Raw genomic sequence first — 23,676 nt, 5'->3', positions numbered from 1 at the left:
AGGCCTCGGGAGTGAAACATACTGTGAGCTAGGAGCAAAGACTTTCTGGAGTGGTTCTGGTGTAGGGATGTTTTAAAAAATATTGCTCTTATTTATCATCTTTCCAATCCTGTTGCAGAAAGAGCTAAGCCTTTGTAATGTAGTGATTCTGGAATTGCCCTGTGTGTGACTGTGTAATGACTGAGAAGGGTCGGACAAGGAAGGCCAGCACCTACAATGCAGCTAACTTGGGAGAAAAATTCAAGCTAAAAACAGACAGTGCAGAGGGCTGGAAAGGGGGCCTGGGTGGTGAAGAGTATTAGTTGTTCTTGCAGGAGATCTTAACCCAGTTCCCAGCACACACATACTAATTCACAGTCATCAGAAGCTTGGCTTTGGTGTGATTCTGATTTCATGAGCGTTACTAGCAGTGCATCTGTGGGCAGTAGTTCCCCAGAGGGGTCTGCTCTGGGGAATGACAGCTGCAAGTTGCTGCCCATGATCTTTTGATTCTGACTGCCTCATTGAAAAGGGGTCCCAAGAAATACTTGCCGTAAGGGCGGAAACTTTTGAGCACCCATTCCTAGTCCTTCCTCTTGGGTCTAAAGGGGTCCTCCCTCTTGGGTCTAAAGAGGTCCTCCCTCTTGGATCTAAAGGGGTCCTCCCTCTTGGATGGAAGCCTGTAGCCATCCACTATTTGCTTTGTTTTGGAAACCCCATAATTATAGGCCAGGCAAAGGAATATCGTACTGTTTGTGAATATATGGGGTTTATTGAATCCCCAAATTGGAGGTGCGATCATGGAGGTGTAGCTATACCTGTCTTTGGCCCCCATTTAGCAGCTTTTAAATGCCTATCCATCCTGATGTTGAGGTAGAGAGGCTCAAGGAGGTCGTATGGAAGAGTAAGGACTAGGACCATTTCTTCTCTCCTGGATTTTTATCAGATGGGTCAGACCACGAGGATCAGAGCCCAAGGCTAGGCAAACCTGCCTGGATAGGACAAGTACCTGGTGTGGATGCCCGCAGGCCTTTGCCGGGGAAGGCACGGTCTAGCAAACAGTAAAGACTCTGACCATGAGTGCAGGCCGAAGTGTTAGTGTTGGCAGCCGTGGAACATAAGAGGAGAAACTGGGAGTGTTTGATGCTGAGAGCTCATACCAGCAGTCAGAGTTTGGTACCCAGCCCCCAGTAGCGGGCCCCATGATCAGGAACAAGTTTCTTGTCCCTGGGAGGGTGGCTCGTACTACAAAGTGAGAAACTCAGAGTCCCCAGGACCAACGTGGTTGGCGATGATAAACATGTGTATTCAGGCTTAAGAAATGGAGCTGGAATGTAATGGCCAAAACTGGGTTCATTGCGGGGTAGTGGCGTTGCAGAGCAAAGCAGAGGCCAGAGAATATAGCAGACTATCCGGTTAGATTTTCAAGGCTTCTAGAGGCCAGACTGGGTTGAGTCTGCTGGAAGGGAGTGGAAAGGGGACAAAGGTGGAGGCTGTTGACCAGGACTTCTGCACTGACTTTTAACCCAGTGCTCTTTCCCATTAAATATTTATTGGCTGGACACCTGACAAAACTGGAGGCTTTCACCCTTGTACCTTGTGTGAACGGGAGCATGGTGGCAGAAGAGTCCCATTTGCTCTCGTTATTTGGAAAGGACAGTTGTATTGACCCACATGTGGCAATAGTGCACCAGATAACGGAGGCAAAGGGGAGTTACGGCCTCCTGAGACATTTCTTCAATGGCCAAGCATAAAGCTTTCACAAGCCATGGAAAGTGGACATCAAAAATATAGATATAATATAAGCCATCCTTTCAAAAAGTCAAGCAGGGTTGAGCGAAATGTGCAATGCCGTTAGTGAGACAACTGCTGCATAGTCTTAGTAGGCAGGGAAGGAGGATGAGGGCTCCTGCCCAGCATGAAGTAGAGGAGGGACAACGTTAATGGCAGGGTCAGAACCCTGGGCTCCATGCTGCCGTTCCATTAGGAACTATTGTTACATATAAGCATCCATTATGCGTCCCTGTGAATCTTCACCGTCAGCGTGACTGGATTCGGAATGGCCAAGGATACACGCTGCTGGCTGTGTCTGTGGAGATGTTTCCAAAGGTCTCACTGAGCGCCAGCATTTGTTTCTATCGCCCTTCTGCCTGCAGACGCAGTGTTTGCCAGTGGCCTCACCATCCTGCCACCATGATTTTCCTCGCCACAATGGACTCTTCCTTCTTGGCCTGGGAGCCAAAATTAAACCTCGCTTCCTAAGTTCTTGTCAGGTGTCCAGTCTCAACAACGAGAAAAATAATGCTATAAGCCTAGAGGAAGAGAAGGATTAAGTAGAATCAAGCCCTTTGCACGTACTCTGGAGGAATCATAGAGAATCGTTCTCCTGCAATTTGAGTCCGTCATTCCTTCTTTCTTGCTTTGGCATTGAGACATTCTTGGCCGAGCATGTATGTATGCCCTACTTGATTTGGCATGTCTCTCAAGAGCTTGGTGCCTGGCCCTTCTGTTAATGCCTCATTTTCATGATTTAGAATTGAATGTTATCTAAAGGCTCCTGTATTAAAGGCCTATTATCCAGATGCCACTGCTGGGGTCTGGGGAATGGGACTTAGTGAGAGGCCTGTAGGTTGTTGGAAGCAGAGTATAGCAGACCCTGGTCCTTCCTCTTCCTGTCTCTTGGTTCCTAGCAATGAGATGAATGGTAAACGGTTTTGCTCCATTGTACCCACCAGCAGCGACGTCTCAAGGGCAATAAGGCCAGCAGATCACTGACCTCCAATACTATGCGCCAAAATAAACCTTCCGTCTTTTTCAGTCAATCAACTTGGGCATTTTGTTGTGGTAACTGAAAGCCAACTAAGGCATTCTTTTTGCATCTGCTTCGCATTCACTCTCTTAGAGCAGAGCAGAGAAGCTGGCTGTCCTCTCACTAGCCAAAAACAAAACTACTGGGACCAAGACATGTCCAACAACATCCTTCTCTTCATAGAACATAATACATTTCAGAACTGTCTGTTATCTCCTTGTAGAAAGAAATGAACATGCTATTTAAGAATGAAGTTGGTGTTGCATGCATTTAGTCCCAGCACTTGGGAGGCAAAGGCAGGGGCAGGAGGATTTCTGAGTTTGAGGTCACCCTGATCTACAGGGTGAGTTCTAGGACATCCAGGGCTACACATAGAAACCCTGTCTTGAAAAATGTCAAAAACAAACAAGCAACAAAACAACAACAACAAAAAGATGGTGAGCTCATTCTGAGCTGGCTGAATGAGCATTGCTTTAGAGTTGATGGCTATCTGTTACTCAGAAGGAGAATAATAGGTCTTTGTTCTTGGGCATAGATAGAGATTTAATATAAGAACACGGGTGGAGTGGGAATAGTGTGTTTATCAGATGCAGTGGTTTGAACATGGAGAGTCTCGCTAAGCTCATGGTCTCCCGGGAGCAGTGCTGTTTGGGGAGGCTGTGGAATCTTCAGGAGGAATCCTTGACTTGAGAAAGTGGGTTCCTGGGGAGCTAGCCTTGAGGGTGATACCCTGGAGCTGCCTCTAGTAGACTCTCAGTTTCCTTTCTGCTATTGAGACGTAACAACTGTGCAACAGGCTAGTCCCCATGCCTTTCCTGCCACAGTGGACTCACACTACCCCCATTAGTGAGCCTCTTTAAGTCTTTCTTAAGTTCCTTCTGTTGTGTAGTCTAATCACAGCAGTGATCAGGACAACTAATACATCAGATATGCAAACCAAATAAGTAAAGTAAAACCAAATAAGAGTTAAGTAAAACCAAATAAGAGATGTTAGCTGAACAAAAGATAAACACAAGCAAATGAGCTCCCATATGTTTTGAGAAATGATCTTCACCCCCAGCCATGCATTAGGAGCCTTGGGTAATATGTTTAAAAGTAGTAATACCTTCACATTTAGTTCAGTTGGGGGACAGGTAATGAAAACAAAACCAAAAAAATAGTAGGATGAAGGGACACCATGACTAAGAGCCTTTTTTAGATATTAAGGTTCAGTATGGGGCCAATTGATGTGACATCCCCTTCAGATTGAGTTAATGCCAAGTGAAGATCCAAAGTGGTGTACACTTCCTTTTATTAAGTCTATAAAACAAATATGTAAAAACTCGTGAGACAGAACGAGTCAAGGACTGAGTGTGCCAGGACGTTCTCAGCCATCTACTTCTGTAAACCAAGCTCTACTCTGGACATTGAGGCGTGGGGAACCATGGGGAAGCCTTCAACACATATGTTTTTGGGGGAACACGTTGAGATCTGAAGGGCAATGACATGTTTGGTAACAAGGACTTCTGTGTCCTTATGGCTGATTAATTAGGTTATGGGTGTACTCATTCAGTCAACAATTATTTGCTAGTTGATCTTGTGTTCCAACAAGGTTGTACTAAATGAACCTTAGAAGGTTCTTTCTGTTCAGTTGAGGAAGAATGCAACTAGATACTGATTATCCAAAGAATATTTTTTAACATCTGCCCTGAACAGGCATAGACATATAAGAGCTAATCTCAGGTGCACGCATTACCATCCTATAATATTAAGGTCCTCGGTAGCAGTCATGGGAATTACTGAGAAATGCCAAGCATCTAGATTCCATTCTAGACTCCTTGGGTCATTGGCATGGGGACCTAGGACAAAGGATCAGCAGCCCTGAGAGAACCCAGAGAAGAAGGAAAGGCCAGGACACAGGACTAAACCCTGGGGGCAAACAGTGGGATAGGCCCCAAAGCACTCACTCTTAAACTGGAATGGATAGAAACTGGCCGTGCTTTCTCACAGAATAACCTTCTCTCTGTCTACCTTCTCCGTGTCTATCCTGTTCTGCACACTGACTATTCACTCCACATCCCCTGAGAAAAACGAAATTGCTGTTGTATTTCTTGCTTGGTTAGAGGGTCAGTGTTGAAAGAGTTTTCTTTTGCTTTTTAACTAGCACTCCACCAAGCTTTTCTTTCTCTCCTTGACTGATACACACACAGACGCATGCACGCTTACACACACACACACACACACACACACACATGGTTGCTTGGAAGTTCAAGAACGTATGCTATTCAGGCAACAAGGACTGAAGTAAGTATTGGTCCCATGGTTAATTAGGCCATTAGCTCGAGACCAAGTCTTCAACGAGATTCATATGGGATGCCCAGAGCTCCTTGTGGCTCTCCCATAGGTACCCTTGTCCATCATTGCCTCATTGGCCCTCTGGGACACACCAGTCGTCCAACTCTGTGGACTATGTATCTCAAACTGAACTCACTTAGGAGTCCTGTGGATATTGTCTTCAGGAACTGACCAAGGCCAGAAAACAAGGAGCTGAGATCATGCTGAAACTAGAACCATGCAGCAAGAATCCCAGAATGCACTGGGAAGATGGCATTTAGTCCCTGAATTTCTATGTATAATATTGTGCCAGCTAAGATATGTGTGCATACATATATACTTATACTTATAGATAACTTTATATACTTATATATAACTCGTTTATTGTAGAAATGAGAAGGTGATAAAGATTGAGTGGCTTGCCCAGCATAGCCAAGGAGGTAGCAGAGTTAGAATTTAAGTCAAAATGAACTTTAGAGCAAAGTGGATGCTGCTGTTGGCCCACGCCAGCCGTTGCATTTGAACAACATATTGACCTGAAGGAATCCCATAGCTAATGAACTACAATCTAAATTGATGTACAAGCGGGTTTTCACCTAACCAAGAGTAACTATTATAACTAAGTAAGTGAGCTTCAGCCAATCACAGCAGCTAACACCTCAGTTAATCTCAGAATAAAAGCTATCAAATTAAGCCCCAGGTAATATCTGTTTGTCCTTTCTCTTCTCCCTGGTTGTTAAAATTGATCCTCATAGCATGTGTGTATGTGGCAGGGTAGGATGGGGTGGGGGTAGGGATGAGGTGAACCATGTTTTTGGCTGGTTCTAGAATCCATTTCTTGCTCAAATAAACTTGTTTAGTTGAACTAGGCTTCATTTTTCTCTTTTGCAGTGTTTATATAGCACAATTTATCTCCTTCTTAGAAATGTACTAATGATTAACGGGGCTCAGGAGGGTAGGGTTGGGAGCCAGAAAGGACCAAAGGCCAACAGTGAGTTAGATCAAAGTCAAGAGCTCAACACCCAAGTACCAACCTGGCCTTCCCTCCTCCCCTCCCTCTGCCTGTTTCTTTATCGGTCTTGGAGAGGCGGGACCCCAGAGAGATGGAGGAGACTTGAAGTAGGTCTGGAGATACACCCCGAGAACACAGCTCTGTAGATACTAAAGAAAGGAATCAGAACTACCCGCTCCCAGTCGGAGTCACTGAATGTAAAGCGGGTGCTCGGTGCGGACTTACATCTTCATCCCAGAAGATATAACACACCCCCACCCCCGTTCTCCTCCAGTAGGAGTTACTGTGAAGTGGGCGCTCTGTGTGGACTGCTCACATCTTCGTCACGGAAGATACTCGGACCAAACTATTCAATAGCCATCACTGTTGTAGACGGGAGAGCAAAGGGAAGGCATCAGATGCCTGGGTGGAGCCTATAGCTGAGGTCAGAGGAGTACTGTGTGCGTGAAGGAGGCTGAGCAAAGTGTCTGAGAAGCCTGTAGGCTCCCACCAAAACCTCAGCGCCTGAGGTGTCTGATTCAGACTCTGTAGAAAGAAAATATGAAGGCAGTGGGTGCTTCTGACTTTAAATAGGAAGTAGCAAGTTGAGATGGCACCTCGGGGAAGAGGGACATGTCATTGAGGCCCCAGATGCCGGAGTGAATGGGCAGTGGGAGGGGAAAGGCCATGGTTTGCACTGGGAAAGGAAAGGAAAATATTGAGTGTTTGGGTGGGGCTGACAAATACAGACCTAATTCACGTCATATGACGTTTCCATGCAGGAGTCTCATGAGCCTTTCACACTTGCCCCAAAGTGAGCTGAATCTCAGTTTTTCAGATCCAGGTTAACGATAACTATTTCTCCACATACTCAGACTCAAAACTCATAGTATTAGTCTTGACAGCCCCCATCCCCACCCCTGCACCCTGCAAACCACACCCAATCCACGGGGAAGAATTACCTATATGTAACTGATAGTTCTAGAGTCCAGAATGAAAGCCCTTCCACCACTCTGCTCATCTCCCTGGTTCAGGCCCTCAGCACAACCTCCTTAGGGCACCATTATGGTCCCTGCTCTGCTTCTATCCTACAGACAAAAGCTATACATTTGAGTCAGATGGAATCGCTCCCCTTTCTAAGCCTTCTTTGTAGGGGTCAGGTCTATCTTGTGAAAGGCCAGTATCCCTTCAGCATCATCCCATGACATTGGTTTCACGTGCCTCTTCTCAGCTTCATCGCCTCTGGACTGTTCTTCATTGCTCCTCCTTGTCTAGCCCGATTCACCTCCTTGCTGCTGTCAACCGTTCCAGCCAGGCTGTAACTCCACAGCCTTTGCAATGGCTGTCCTTCTGTCTGGAAAGCACTTTCCCCAGATTCTGATCTAGTTCCCTTGGACCTGGATCTTTAATATCACCTCTACTGTCTGAGTGTTGGTTTTCAGTTATCCCCAAATGCGGCACTATTTCTCCTGGCATTTGCCCTTCCATGTTTACTTTTTCTTCATGCTATTGATGTCGATCTAACATGATTGTTATTTAATTTATGTCGGTTGTCTTCTGTAATGAGAATATAAACTCCATGAGTTTATAAATTTATCCATTGTCTGCGACTGTAATAAAATCTCCGATACTGTACCCTTTCAGCTAGCTCATGATCAAGTACATTTAAGGACAAGTTATGGACATCATTTGGCTCTGCTGTAGCCCTCATGGGGCTAACATCACAGTGATGGGATTATATGTGAGAAGGCGAGATCACAGGATGAGACAAGAAACTGGGAGTGCAAACTGCTTTAACACCCATGGGGACACTTCAAGATACTTAGCAACCACCAGTCATGCCCCACTTCCTAAAGGTCCCACCACATCCTAGCTGTTACCCCCCGTATTAGGCACTGTGTTTTCAACACACAGGCCTTGAGAGGACACAATGAAACCATGTAAAAATCAGAGCAACAAAGATCAGAACTTGTGTCTGCTTTATTGATCGCCTTAGAACAGGGCCTACCATATTTAACAACAAATTTATGAATAAATAAATGATTGAGTGAATTAATAAATGAATGGGAAAATCACAGAAATATGAACAAGGAGACGACTATTGAGAGTAGTAACAAGCACAGCAATAATAATAATGCTTTTGGGTTTCGCAAAAGGGCCTCACTGTGTAGCCCTGGCTGGCATAGATCTCACAGAGTTCTGCCTCTACCTTCTGTGTGCTGGGATTAAAGGTACAGGCACAGCACCTGGCCCAGTAATAATACTTTTAAGTTTAGGCTTCTGTCTGCTTATTTATTTAAACACCATCTGGGTGCAGAGACACTCCCCTCAGCTGTCTATCTACCCTTGCGTGTGTCCCTCTACACATGGTAGTTTTGCAGTTTAACTGACAGGGAACACTCTTTGGATGGTGTCCTGGGTTAAAATGTGTACAATTCCAAAAGATAAGAAGTTGTCGTCTCCAGGACCCTAGAAGGTGACCTGATTTGAAAACAGACCCTTTACAGAAGCAATCAAGTTGAAACTGGGTCACTAAGCTAGGCCCTCTTCCAATGACTGTGTTGCCCTTACAGAAGCGAAAAACTTAAGAGACAGAGACAGCTGCATTCAGGGTGAAGACAAGGCAAAGATGCCCATAGAGAAGCTGGGCACGCGTGCAAAGATGGAGGCCGAGATTGGAGGGACAGTAACACAGCCAAGGAATTCCTGGAGGTGCTAGAAGCTGGAAGAGGCAAAGAACACTTTCTCCCCTGTATTCTTGGAAGAAACCACCCCTGCTAGCAGATGATGGATGCTAGCCTCCAGGACAGGGAGGCATTCTGTCAGCCAAGACCACAGTTCACAGCACTGTCTTAGCAACCCTGGGAACCCTGCTGTAGTAAGAGGAGTGGGCCTGTTTTTTGTCCCGGCCGCCCAGCTAGCTTACATCCGAAATAATTACACAGAAACTGTATTTATTTAAACACTGCCTGGCCCATTAGCTCTAGCCTCTTATTGGCTAACTCTCACATTTTGATTAACCCATTCCTATTAAATCTGTGTGTCACCACATGACTGTGGCTTAACTGGGAGAGATTCAGCATGTCTGACCTGATAGAAAGCTCCATGGTGGCAATCTCTGTCTGCCTTCTTTCTTCCAGAATTCTGTTCTGTATACTCCGCCCACCTAAGGGCTGCCCTATCAAAAGGCCAAGACAGCTTTTTTATTTAACCAGTAAAATCAACACAAATGCAGAAGGACCTCCTACACCGCCCTGCACAGATGGAAGAGTCAGCCTTACCAGGTGGGCACCCTGACTCAGGTAGAAAATAGAAAGCTCAGCCTTTATCTTACCCAGGGACTGAAAGATGGGATGCAGAGACTAATGGGGTAGAGATAGTAAGTGGTGAGCTTGACGGGGAGGGCACAGAAGAGCATCATGAAGCCTGAGTGGACACAGCAAAACAACGTTTGGTCATGGCCATAACCTCCTCCTTGCCTCTACCTTCTAGGTCCTTATGTAGTCACCAGAAAAATGAATTTCTTTTTTTCTTCTGTTTAAAAAAATTGTGTGTCTGTGTGAGTGCATGCCAGGGGCATACAGTTACCCACTGAGGCCAGAAAAACTTGTTAGATTCCCTGGAGCAGGAGCTACAGGCTGCTGTGAGCTGCCAGGCATGAGTTCTGGGAACTCAACTCTGGTCCTCTGGAAGAGCAGCAAGTGCTCCTAACCACCAAGTCATTTCTCTAGAACTCCCAAATGAATAGATTAGTAGTTTTCAACCCGTGGGTCACCACCCCTTTGGGATTAAATGACCTTCTCACAGGGGTCGCCTAAGACCATCAAAAAAAACCACAGATATTTTCATTACGATTCATAACAGAAGCGAACTTAGAGTTATGAAGTAACAACAAAATTAATTGTATGGTGGGGGAGGGGTCCCCACAGCATGAGGAGCTGTATTAAAGGATCACAGCATTAGGAAGATTGAGAACCACTGTGACCTGAAGCATCTTTGGTCGCAGCCTCAGGTGGCCCTCTGTGCTCCATGGTTCTCTGACATCTTCAGAGATCTGGGCATGAGCCAAAGGCAAGAGAAGAAGACACTAAATACAATAGTGATCGGGAACACACTTTTGAAACCGCTACTAATGTACTCAGCCCAATTCAACAATTTAAGAAGCTACCATGCACCCTCCACTGGCTTTTCCTTGACATTCATTCCTAGTGTGGGGTACACTACTGGCAAAACTGAATGACGGTATGAGTTTGAGCTTGAGTGTGTGGTAGGTCTAAGGTGGTTACTGCTAGATTCAGCCTTCTGAGATCTCTCAAATTTAATTCACAAGCAGACGTGGGGGAGGGGGAAAATCACAAAAAGGAGAGTCTAAATGAAGATCATTTTTGGTCTGTTAGAAAATAGACTTGTACAGAAAGGCCCAAAATAATGCATAATTGGAAAGCTTATTGTCAACGCTGCCACTTCAACCCCAGCAGCATGATATGCCAGTTAGATAAACTGCTATAAATAATTATCGGCTGTGCAAAAATTAGCTGCAGACAGAGACGCGAGTGCCCTCCGGGATCTGAAACTCTGAAACCTGCGGGCTTGGAAACCACTCATCGCATCCTTGTCTGCCCTACCGTGAACCCCAAGAGGTGCAGCCTCTCTGCCCCCAAAAGTGGTCATGGAGGGGTAGGACCGCGCCAAAGGCTGAAGAAGTCCAACCTGAGCCGCACTGGTGCCTATGTCAGAAATGTGCCTTTTTAGGTTACACGCGAAACACCTGTTCCACGCAAGAAGTAAAAGGCCCATTTTTAAAAAAATCCATTCAACACAGCCTGACAAGCACCAACTATTTCTCAGCAGTAGATACAGGGGATACAGGCTGCTTGCGTGGTCCCTGCTTTACTGAGCTTCCACGTTCAGCTCAATTCCTGAACGCTATGAAGGAAACAGAAGGCAACAGGAACTGTTGATTCTGAGAGAACAGGCAGGCTTAGTAAAAGAACTCTTTGAAGCGGTGAAATTGAAAGCCGCTGCAGGGCCAACCAAAGCAGCAGAAATAGTGTGTGGGAAAGTCCGAAGAAGGTAAAACTAAACATCTGGGAAAAAAGGATGGAGGGAAAGTGCATGAATGAGATAGAGTTGGGGATCCAGAAGGACCTTGCTGAAAGAGAGGCAGGGACGAGGAGGAGAGGGGGAGGAAAAAGGAGGAAAGCGAGGGAAGGAGGAAGATTTTGAATTAAACACAGTTCCAGCTGGGCAAGTGGAGGATTAAATTGGTGCTAGGGAGGCAGAGAGAGGATGAAGGTGGTGATGTTGGATCACCCAGAGTTGACTTCCTACAAGGCTTAGGGAAAGTAATGCTCACCCCGCCCCACCTCCCATCCCAGCTTTGTAGAACATCAGTGAAGCCAGTAGTGTTTGCCAGGTCTCAAGTAGCCCACACTGCTCCTGGATTCACTATATAGCCCAAGGTGGCTTCGTATGCCTGAATCTCCTACCTTGGCCGCTGGGATTGGAAGTTCTAGGATTACAGATGTGAGCCCCCATACCAAGATTTCTCTTTTCCTGAATAATAATTCTTATAAATGTTGTTTTTCATAAAATCCACACTTTCTGTCCTTAATAGGAATTCTGCTATTGTATTTTATTTTTAGGGGGTAGGGGAAGATTTTTAGGTTTAGATTTTACTTTCTTTCTTGATGTGTCAAGCCTTTTGTAGAAATTTTGTAGGCACATGACACCCACTGTGCAAATGATCGCGCCTTATGACCCAGTCAGTTGTGGATGGCAAAGCAGTTTGAATATTTCCAGCTGTGCCCATGAACCACGGCAGCACTGTAGCATGTGTGGAAGTGTGCCTATAGGAAATTAAGAGACACTCGGAAGTAGGTCTGCCTGATCGAAAGACAGACGCTTCTGTGATCGGGATGGACTTCGCCAAATTTCCTTCCATTCAGGTCTTGACAAGTGTAATTCTAAAATGAGATGTGAGAGATCACGTTTTCCTAGAGCTGTGTTCTTGAATGTCCCACAGGCTACAGGACTTCATCTGGAATTAGAAACTGCGACCCAGCAGGGAACATTCTTGACTTATCTGATTCCCAGAACCAGCCCTGGCTCCCTAGACTTGCTAGAGCAGGCTAGTAGAGTGACCATATATTCAACAGAGTTGCAGTCATATTCTTAAAAAAAAAAAATACCTACGTGTTTGTTACCACTAAGAACTTCCTTATTCTCCTGCCTTTCCCTACTGCTGAATAGTTATCCACTGAATTTCCCAACAATCTAGTTGCTACCATGAAGGGATGCTTTCTGTTTTGTTATTATACCAAAGAACAAACCCTAGAGCCTTATACTCCAGAGGTAGGCATTCTACCATGGAGCTGTTAATGCAGCCAGCGAGGCAGCATTAGCCAAGGTTTGCATGAGATTATTCGCACTCTGTTAAAACACGTGTTGGGACTGCTGTAAGGAGAGAGATGGCATCAGGGAAGAGCTGTCTTCACTGGCATCACACTGCTCAAACCCTTCTGTGATGGAGGAGGGTCATTTGTCTATGTGTTACTTTCATTGGTTAATAAAGAAACTGCCTTGGCCTTTGATAGGACAGAAAATTAGGTAGGCGGAGTAGACAGAACAGAATGCTGGGAGAAAGAAGCAGATTGGGATACATGCTATAGTTCTCCTCTCCAAGATGGACGCAGGTTAAGATCCTTCTGGTAAGCCACCACCTCATGGTGCTACACAGATTATTAGAAATGGGTTAATCAAGATGTGAGAATTAGCCAGTAAGAGGCTAGAGCTAATGGGCCAAGCAGTGTTTAAAAGAATACAGTTTGTGTGTTGTTATTTCAGGCATAAGCTAGCCAGGTGACCGAGCAGCAGGAACACAGCCCACCCATGCTCCTTCTACACTTCTGGCTAATGAGGTAGGATGAATTAACTGTCCACATCTGTAATCAAAGTGGTCCTGCTAGGATAAAGAAAATGAGCCAATAGGAAATGGAAAACTAGGCAGTGTTGTTGAGCGGCTGAATGAAGATTTGTCTCTAAGTGAGACGCTTGGCCAACGTGCACAGGTGGGTTCTTAGAATGCTCAGTCTCTGCCACTGCTCTGGTCATCAGCTCTGTTTTTCATAACTATTGACAAAAGCTAATCCATGCCCTGTGCCGTGCAGATCGATGCTCTGTAGGAAACATCTGGGCTTCTCTTGCTTGATTTCCTGAAAACCAACCTTCCTAACTCTCACCTCTCATTAAAGAAGCTTCTTTTTGCAACAGAAGAGAGCCATTATAGGAAGCCACAACTGCTCAAAATACAGGGGAAAGAGACTATGGATGTTCAACCCAAACTGATACATCTGCAATACAACCCCTACACCTAAGACTCAGGGAACATCATGGAATAGGGGATAGAAAGATTGCAAAAAGCCAGAGGCTCAGGATGTCTGCTGTGAGAAAGTGTCTTCTATATATGATAAGAAGAATGTATCTGTGAAATCTCAGAATGATTGTAACCTAAACAGGACCTACACAATGACAACACAAGCTGACATTCCAATGAGGATGGGAGGAGAATCTCATGGGTCCTACCCCTAGATGAAGAGCTACAGACAATAAGCTAAGAGAGAGACACAGTCTTCTCCAGGGAAGAACTCCCTGGTGGAGTGAGTGTTCAGCTCTAAAACCATACATGCACAAAACCACACTAAATGGACTGTGTGTGTGTGTGTGTGTGTGTGTGTGTAAAGCAATAAGTAAAGAGGGGGTCATGAATTTGAGAGGGAGTACAGGGATATGGGAAGAGTTGGAAGGGGAGAAAAACGGTGTGAAAATGATGCAAATATAATACTTATGTATAAAACTCTCAAGATAGGTAGGTAGGTATATAGATGATAGATAGATAGATAGATAGATAGATAGATAGATAGATAGATAGATGATAGATGGATAAGGGCTCTGTCCATGTCCTTGTGGCATGACCTCTCTTCAAACCCAGAGCTCACTGATTCATCTCCACCTCCCCAATGTGGGGATTGTAAGTACACGCCACCATGGGTTCATGGGTCCTCATGCTGATGAGATAAGAAGTCGATCATGAGCCACCTCCCTTTTCTTTACTTTTTAAAGAGTGAAATGACCACGTGCAATAGATACAACAATGTTGCTTTACGGAAAGAACAGAAGCACTTTATTAACTGTTAGGAAATGCTGCTTTCTCATTCCTACAACCCCATCAAGTAGGTGTTTGGAATCTCCTAACACCCTAACATCCTACAACCCGACTACTATGGACCTAGCCAAACCCTGGTGCAAAATTGCCACTAACGAAAGAATAGATTCTCATTTCACACACCAGTCCCAAAGAGAACAAGAAGAAATCTTCAACCACAGAAGAAAGCTCTTCAGCATGAAAGAGCTGCGGACTGCTGTTACAGATGGAAGATTAGGCTCCTGAGTGATCTTTAGCCCAGAAATAAAGGGCCTCTCACTCTTGGAAGTGCTTTTCATGAAATTGGCATTGCACAGTATCAATCTCCGGTTTGTCTTCTTTCCAATATGTTCCATCAGCGAAGCCCTTTCATCACTAGGTGAACTTTGTCTATAGGAGATTGATTTCCTCAGGCTTGTGACACAGCTGTGTCTTGTGAAAGATCACGGTTTCAGTGCAAGAAGGAAATAGTTGGGACACACAGCTCTCAATCCTCAGCCTGGCTAGGGCCTCGCTTCCTATGCACTTGGTTGCTGTGCTCCTATGCACAGCAAGCCTGCTGTGTGGGTTGGTTTTCCGTCAAGTTGATGCAAGCTAGAGTCATTTGAAAAGAGCGACTCTCAATTGAGGAAAACCGTCCATGATTTTTGCCTGTAGGAAAATCCATAGTGCATTCTCTTGATTAATGATTCATATGGATAGTTTGGCTCATTGTGGGCAGTAAGCAGCACTCCTCTTCCATGACCTCTGCCTCAGTTCCTGCATCCAGGCACCTGCCTTGAGTTCCTGGGCTGACTCCCTCAGTGATGGTGTTATCTGTCACCTGACAGTTACGAGACAAATCCTTTCCTCCCAAAGTTGCTTTTGGTTATGCTATTTATCACAGCAATAGAAACCTGAAGCCATTGCTGAACAAGGTCAGGTATGGTACAAGGTACCAGGGAAAACGAGACAATGGCTTCTTTTCTCATTACATTTTTTTTTGTTATTTTATATTATTTTGTTTCCTTGAGACATGCTAACCTCAAACTTGAGATGTTCCCATTCTACCCCTCCCATTGTCAGGATTACAGGTGTGCACCGCCCCACCATGCCTGGTTTCTTGCTACACCTTTGAAAGCTTTGCAGATAGGATCTGAGCAAGTAGGAGAGGAATTCAAGCAAAGAAATGTAAATTACAACAGTAACAAATTTACTTTTCCACCCATAGGGTTGATGAAGCTTTCTTTTGGGAGGTTATATTGAATGTTTTTCTCATTACTGTGACACACGCATTTTGTTTCATAGTTTGAGGACTGTCTTAGTTAGGGTTTTATTACTGGGAAGGGATACCATGACCATGGCAACTCTCATAAAGTTCAGAGGTATAGTCCATTATCAATAAGGCAGGAAGCATGGTGGCATGCAGGCAGACATGGTGCTGGAGCTGAACGTTCTGCATCTGGATCCACAGGCAGCAGGAAGAGACAGTGAGCCACTACCCTGGCCTGAGCTTCTGAGACCTTAGTGCCCACCCCTAGAGGCACACTCCCTACAAGAAGGCCATACCTATTCCAACAAGGTCACATGTCCTAATAGTGACACTCCCTAGAGGCCTATGGGGGCCATATTTATCCATATCACTACAAGGGCTTAGTTTATAGTGGTAGGGGGTGCCTAGCAACAGAAAATTAGGGCAGCAGGTCGCATTGCAGCCACAATCAAGATGCAGAGAGAGACGAATGCTGGTGACCCACTGGCATCTACTTTCTACTCGGTCTGGAACCTCAACGGGTGTGTTTCCATTGTAGTTTAAGCAGATGAGATCTCTTCTCATAACCTTCAATCGCTTCCTCAAATCATCTCTTTTTCAGTAACTTGACTACTAGTTCTTTGACTATCACCTAGGTAGAACGTGGCCTCTAAATGTGGTGGCTCATTGAGAACATCAGGCAGGGCTGAATGGACCCATCTGTAGTGGTTTGAATGAGAATGGCCCCCGTGGGTGCATGTATTTGTATGCTTAGTCCCCAACTGATGATATGTTTAGGAAGGATTGGGAGGTTCGGCCTTGTTTGAGGAGGTGTGTCCCTGGGGGTGGTCTTGGAGGGCCACACAGACAAGCCCTCAGGCAGAAGTGCCTGAGTGTTAAAGGGTCCCCCATGTGATCCACGTGCACGCATGTGTGGTTACATCCACGTGTGACTTGTGACTAAGCCCTTGCACACATATGTGAGCCTGTCATCTGCGTATGACGTAGTCATGCCAATTCCCTGTGTTCATGCATTAGGTAGCTTTTAAAAACCTAGATGCACCCCCATCTTTCTCTCTCTCTCTCTCTCTCTCTCTCTCTCTCTCTCTCTCTCTCTCTCTCTCTGCACACTGACTTCCCCAGGCCTGTACACACCCCCTCTAATAAACTCCTAAGTGGGTTTGTTGCCTGTTCCGTGTTTCCTTTTCACTCACCCCAGGTAATTTCACAGATTTATTGAGTTCATTTTATTTTTAATCATATATGTATGGGGGGGGGCCCAAAAAAGCTGTGTGCATTTGAGTGCCGGTTCCTGAAGAAGCCAGAAGAAAGCATCAGACCCTCTGGTGCTGTAGTTACAGGCGGTTGTGAACCGCCTGACTGGTGTGCTGGAAAAAGAACTCAGGTCCTCTGTCAGAACAGTATATGTTCTTCAACCACTGAGCCATCTCTCTAGCTCCCAACACAAATTTATTACCTTACGGCTCTGAAGTCAGAAGTCTAAAATAGCCTTACTAGGTTAAATCGATGTTGACAGAACTATGCTCCCTTTGAAGCTAATCCCTAGGGACAAGCTGTTTCCTTGCCTTTCCTCGCTTCTAGAAGCCATCTGTACATCTCCCATCATCACCCCTCTCCCTCCCGTTTGCTCCAACCCAAACTTCTGTTCCGGCTTTGCTTGCTCCAACTCTGCCCATCTTCCTTCCCCACATGAGGGCCCTGTGATGCCTCGGGCTTAGGCAGGTGAACAAGGTATCTTCCCACCTCAAACCAACTTAATCGTGTCTGCAAAGCTCCTTGTGCCCTGTCAGGTAACACAGACACAGGTTTTGGGGGGAGATCAGGACACACCTCTCTTTGGAGAAGGGTTGTCCTAGAGAAACCCACAAGGCAAAACAAAACATCAAAGTCTTTCACTTTATAGACTGAATAGGCAACATAGGGGAACACCCAGCTCCCCTAGAGCTAGAGTGACAGCTATTCTGAGGAGCCTTGAGATGGACCCACAGAACCAAAATCTAGCCCTCTGAGAATGGGGTACCAGTGGCTGGTGCTTCTGGGGGGAGGGGTACAGAGAGGCAGGTGTGCCAAAATGCAAAGGAGCTGCAGCCAGTTACATCTAGAAAATCATGATCCATGGAGGGAAGAAAGGAGGCTTTTGACGCTGATTGGAAGAGACAGGAAGCCCCAGGAAATCACAGCAAGGGACAAGTGTCTCTCTCCTTCTCACCTACCACATCTCTATAGTGCTTCTCACTGGCACAGCCTAGCAGGGAACCAGTTGGGGAAAGAAATGCATGGAACTATCCCATTTTCAAGCAGAGGACAGAGGTGAGTCTGTGGAATGCATCATTTCAGATCCTCTGCAAAGGAGACTACAGCTTCAGGTGAAACTGCTGATAAATTTCACCAGATGCTTAAGAATGAAATCATGTTTCTTATACCTAAACATTCTCAGAGAGTAGAAAGAGTGGGAACACCTCCCAGCTTTCTTTGGAGGCCTCAGTTTACCCTGATAGCAAAAGCTAACAAAACCATTGCAAAAAAAGAAAGTTATAGGCCAATATAGAATAGTGTCTATCAGTTCCTTTTGGGGGTGCGATGAAATGCCTGGTGGAGACACTGGAAGGGAGTAAGGGTGTTTTGAGCTCACAGTTTGAGAGCGCACAGATCATCATGTTAATACGGCGTGGCAGAAAGCTGTGGCCGCAGTAGAACATGATGGAGGCCTATTCTTCAGCTAGGGACCAAGTTCTCAAGTTCCCGAGCCTATGGGGGTCTTTGCACAATCAAATTACAACCATGTTTTTACCTTAAGTCAACTTTACTGTAAAGTTATTCTTACAAAGCAATGCTTTAAAAAAGGTGAATATGCTGTGTTGAAATTGGCCTACTTCAAGATGCAAGAATGGTTTAATATTTGAAGAATAAGAAAATCCTTCTCTGTGTAATATATGATGTGTGTATATGTATTTATATGTATGTATATGTGTGTGGGGTGCATGTATGCTGTGTTGCACACGTGGTGATCAGAGGACAGCCTCAGACATTGGTCCTCGCCTTTTACCTTCTTGTTGGCTGTTGTGGAAGCCATGATACCTGGCCAGAAGCTTCTGGGATTTCCTAGTTCTGCCACTCCGTGGGAGTTCTGGGATTACAGATGCCCAAGAGTGCACCTGGCTTTTGTTGGGTTCTAGACACAGATTTAATCCATGTCTTTATGTCTGCTTAGTCTTTTACCCACTGAGCCATCTTTCTAGCTACCCACTAAATTTTCGAAGACTCCCAAAATGTAACTGAATATCGCAGGCTGAGTCTAATGAAGGCTCACCCTCTACACCTTCCCTCTCAGAGATTGCTGACATGGGGCTCCTCTTACAACACAGGAAAACTGAAAATAACTAGTTTTGTAATGGAAGAAGTCCCCAGTGGCTCAATTTCTCCATCCCTCCTCTACCCCCAAATAATTGACACTAAGATTTCACTCACTTTTGTCTGTTCTTGCCCAAGACTGTGAGTGGAGGGGATAGTCTGACTTACTTGAACTCTTGTTTCTTGATAATGGTGTTGAAGAGATTCACACTGTGCCAAGACACGAGGAACCATTGAAGTCCTGTCTGGTGTCTGCCAGCATCGGTCTTTATACTGGAAAGCTTACACAGCGAGATCCCAACCTCTACGGCCGGAAAGCCCCCATGCTTCGCCAGCCTACGGTTTGGGGTCTGCTTGAGGCCCTAACTGTCACTCACTACCTCACTGTCAGAATCCTCATTCATTATTGAACCAGACTCTGGAGGTGTAAGAACATCTGAATTTTAGCCTGAGCTAAAATTAAACTAAATATGATAGCATGTTTAATTCAAACCATCCATGAATTTTTCATGGACTGGAGTATGATGAATGAAGAAACCCAGTGTGGATGCCTTCATTTTAACCACGGTCTCCACTTCACATAAAAAAATGGATTTTTTTTTTCTGGTGAGTGTTTCCATTTCAGTTCTTTTTGTTTTCTCCTGATCTCCACTTGTCAGTTCTTCCCTTAGAAGTTTCTCTGCCTTCTTTTCTCTTTTATTCATAGCTTAGTCTGGATGCCTAGGGACATCTGCGCACTTGGTACTTGCCGTAGAGCTTAAAACCCGGTTCCAGTACTGTAATTTCTTTTTGCATCAGTGGTACCATCTGTAAACTGGGCTCATAATGACTGTGGAAAGAACAGAACATACAAAGCACACAATATACACTCTGGCCACAGAAGGATTCAGCATCAGCTCACTGTTAGTAACAGCCCGTTGTCCAAACAGGTTCTTCTTTTTCCCTCCCTCCCTCCCTCCCTCCCTCCCTCCCTCCTTCTTTCTTTCTTTCTTTCTTTCTTTCTTTCTTTCTTTCTTTCTTTCTTTCTTTCTTTTTTGGTTGTTTTTTTGAGACAGGGTTTCTCTGTATAGTACTGGCCATCCTGGAACTCACTCTATAGACCAGGCTGGTCTCAGAATCACAGAGATCCACCTGCCTCTGCCTCGTGGGCAATTATTTCTTAATGATCTCTCTGTGACTCAAGAAAATGCATAGTAGACTTGTGAGGTGATACCTAGAGGAATAGCTGGTTTATGCCAGAGATGAGTTGACTGGAAGCTATCATCACCACCCACCCCTGGCTTAGCACCATGCAGCTCTTACATAGCACGGTCCTGTCTACTTCCCAAGAGTGACCATGTGTCAAAGTGTGTGTCAGTCAATCACACGTTCATGGAGATTCAGCGCCAATACTTAACAGTTCCCCTCTCTGTCTGTTTATTCTATCTATCTATCTATCTATCTATCTATCTATCTATCTATTATCTAATCTATTTTTGTAACACTGGGGATAGAGCCCAGGCCCTCAGCTATTACAGACAAGTACTATACTACTGTGTTACACATTCAGCATTGGGGAAGGCTGCTTGCTCATTCCTAGCTGCCCTCACTTGAAATAATCACTCAGAAACTATATTATTTAAATCACGGCTTGGCCAATCACTTAAGCATATTCCTAACTAGCTCTTATATCTTTGGTTAACCCATTTCTATTATTTTATATTTTACCACGAGGCTCGTGGCCTACTGGCAAGGTTCCGGCTGATGGCTCCATGGCTTCTCTCTGATTCCATCTTCTTCCTCCCCCCAGCATTCAGTTTAGTTTCCCCCCACCTATCTCTAGTCTGCCCTATCACAGGCCAAGGCAGATTCTTTATTCATTAACCAATAAAAGCAACACATATACAGAAGGACTTCCCACACCAATCCAGTCCCCATTTTTAAAAGACTGTAACTTCCTTTTCCCCTTCCTGTAGTTTGAGGATCTAGATACATTGTCAGAATCAAACAACCAGTGACAAAGATGTGTTGAGATTCCAACTATTCGGAGCCCCATTCCAGACTGTGTGGAGGCCACAGTGTTACTGTTTGTCCTACCTAATCCACTTTTCAGGGCCTTGCTTTCCTGACCAATACCCAACCACATTCTCTGCCACCATCTCATACCAGTAGGGTTAGAGAACCCAGCCCAGGTCTAACCATGACAGCTACACTGGTGTCTTTACTTCTGAGGATTTATTTAGTAACCAACCTGTCCACACACACCCTGTGAGGTTGAACCAATCTACTACGTCAACTCTTGGAATAGGAAGACAGTCCTCTGGGTCCTGGTCCTGACCTCTGAAGATTGTCTGCACTCCCTGTTCCCAGGCCTTGCCAACAGAGTCCCAAGGTTCTTTTCCTATCTGCTTATGGAATCTCCAGAATATACTATCCACACAGGGTCCATTTTCCCTCTCATTTCATCAGCTGTCTTGTCACAGCCCATATTTTGTGTCTAAGTAGCCTTGGTTGCAACAACCCTTAGGATTGCAATCTTCTTGTGGTGTTTCATCTGTGACATTAGCTAAATCATTTCAGCTGTGACATTAGCTAAATCATTTCAGCTGTGACATTAGCTAAATCATTTCATCTGTGACATTAGCTAAATCATTTCTGAGTTACACTGGGCATTAAATTATATGACATTGTCATGCTGTAAAACTCTATGAAGTAGGGCTAAGGTATCTTATCTGTGACATCACTCTTCTGAGGGGGTAAGCGTGATTATCAGGGTGACTTCACTCAGTGTTTAGTAAGTCTGTCTGTCCTCCAGGAAGAGATTTTAAACAGTTTCCTTCCCACAGGTAAAGTGCTCCAGTCTTTATTTCTAATTCACACCCTTGTGCTATTGTGAATCACCTTTCTATTGATATAAGCTACGCTATGTTAGTCACGTTCTTTTTACTTTAAAATACACTTTTGGACCAGGCAGTGGTGGCGCACGCCTTCAAGCCCAGCACACCTTCAAGAGGCAGGCGGATCGCTGAGAGTTCAATGCCAGTCTGGTCTACAAAGTGAGTTCCAGGACAGGTTCCAAAGCAATGGAGAAATCTTGTCTTGAAAGATGAAAAAACAAACAAACAAACAAATAAAATACCTCAAAACAAACAAATAAATAAACAAAATGCACCTTTGGGGGCAGGGGAGATAGCTCAGTGGGGAAAGTGCTTGCTGTCTGAGCATGAGGATCGTGATTTGGATTCCCAGCACACATGTAAAACCAGGCAGGCTTGGTGGCTCACCTGTAATTCCGCCCTTGTGAAGCAGGACAGGGGACCCCGGGGCACACTGGCTAGCTAGACTAACTGAATGTGTGAGTTCCAGTGAGAGATCCTGCTTCAATATTTAAGGTAAAGAGGGAAGAGGACAGCCAGCATCAACCCCAGGCCTTCACCTGTTTTCACACACACGCAAGCATCCATGCACATGCAAACACACACATATACACTCATACCACATACACACATGCAAGAGTAAATATGTAAACAAAATTTCCTGGGCACACTACCTATACATATACAAAGATAAATACACAAACAAAAACTACCCAGGTATTATAGTGCATACCTTTGATCCCAGCAGGAGAATCTCTGAATTTGAAGCCAGCCTGGTTCACATAGTGAGTTTCAGGACAGATGGAGTTACAAAGAGAGGCCCCACCTCTAAATAAATAAATAAGTAAATAAATAATCAATTGAATTAAAAATTTAATTCTCCTTTGCAAAGTCCCCTCAGCCACTGGCTTGAAAGGCGTGGTGATTTTCTTCGGTATGAAATTACTTGGAAACCAGAAAATGATGAAGATATTTTAGAAATAGAAATGTCACCTTGTGCTGTCATGGTCCTTTGAAGCCCCTGAATTTCAGCAGTTCCAGTGCGCTGTGCTTTCTGTCTCTCGGCTTATGGGAGGGTTGCTAGATGATGAGCTTCCCGGTGTTTCTCATGCTTGCTTCCTGCATTTTTTTTCTTTTCTTTTCTTTTTTTTTTATTGAGAAAAGAAAAAGAAAAAAGTTTCCGCCTCCTCCCAGCCTCCCATTTCCCTCCCCCTCCTCCCACCCTTCTCCCCCTCCTCCCACTCCTTTTCCCCTCCCCCCATTCCTCTCCCCCTCCCTCGTTTTGATCCTACTTCATGTTCCGGCTTGGTGGGAGCCTAGCCAGTTTGGATGTTCACCTTCCTAGACCTGGACGGAGGGGGGAGGACCTTGGACTTTCCACAGGGCAGGGAACCCTGACTGCTTCCTGCATTTTAAAGAATTTGTTTCTGTGGGTGCGGATGAGTTGCCACCTGTGACCATGAGCTCTGATTTAGGTCTCGGAAGAAAGCTTCATAACCTCAGGGATGCATTCATCCAACAGTGAGCTTCTGGGCTCCTCATCTGTGCATACAGTTTTAGGAGGTGGGGGAGGACAGGGAGAGAAGGAGGGAGAGGGAAATACAGAGAGAAAGGAAGGAGGGAGAGATTATATTTGGGGGGGGGGTCTTTACAGCAAAAAACATCTATATGAAATGAAGTCATTTCGTAAATACGGGCAAATTGGTTGGTAGAAAAATATGAATCATTCCTGGGACTTTTTTTTTTTATCCATCTGACTCACTGTGCTCTCTTCTTTTCCTGGAAACAGGCCAGTGAGTTTCTCAGTCCCTGCTGCCTCTGGCTGGGGCCATCTGACTCACCCTCAGCAGCCACCGAGTCAGATGCCAAGTGGGAGTGGCACTGTCACTTGGGGGCCAAGGGAGCCCTCTTCCCCTCCCCCTC

General features: G+C 45.2%; 1 long non-coding RNA gene across 1 annotated transcript; it reads right to left on the bottom strand.

The window, feature by feature from the left end:
- Positions 1–17,869: 17,869 nt before the first annotated feature.
- Positions 17,870–22,887, bottom strand: LOC126504823 (uncharacterized). Its single transcript, XR_007592721.1, has 3 exons — positions 22,747–22,887; positions 22,487–22,581; positions 17,870–19,727 (listed from the first exon to the last, which is right to left on the bottom strand). It is a non-coding gene; the product is annotated as an uncharacterized lncRNA (long non-coding RNA).
- Between the last annotated feature and the right edge of the window lie 789 nt (positions 22,888–23,676).

This window comes from Alexandromys fortis, unplaced genomic scaffold (genome assembly GCF_014885135.2).
Source record: "Alexandromys fortis isolate MF-2015 unplaced genomic scaffold, M_Fortis_MF-2015_v1.1 scaffold_32, whole genome shotgun sequence".
Lineage (NCBI taxonomy): Eukaryota > Metazoa > Chordata > Mammalia > Rodentia > Cricetidae > Alexandromys > Alexandromys fortis.
This window is presented reverse-complemented; position numbering and strand designations above follow the sequence as displayed.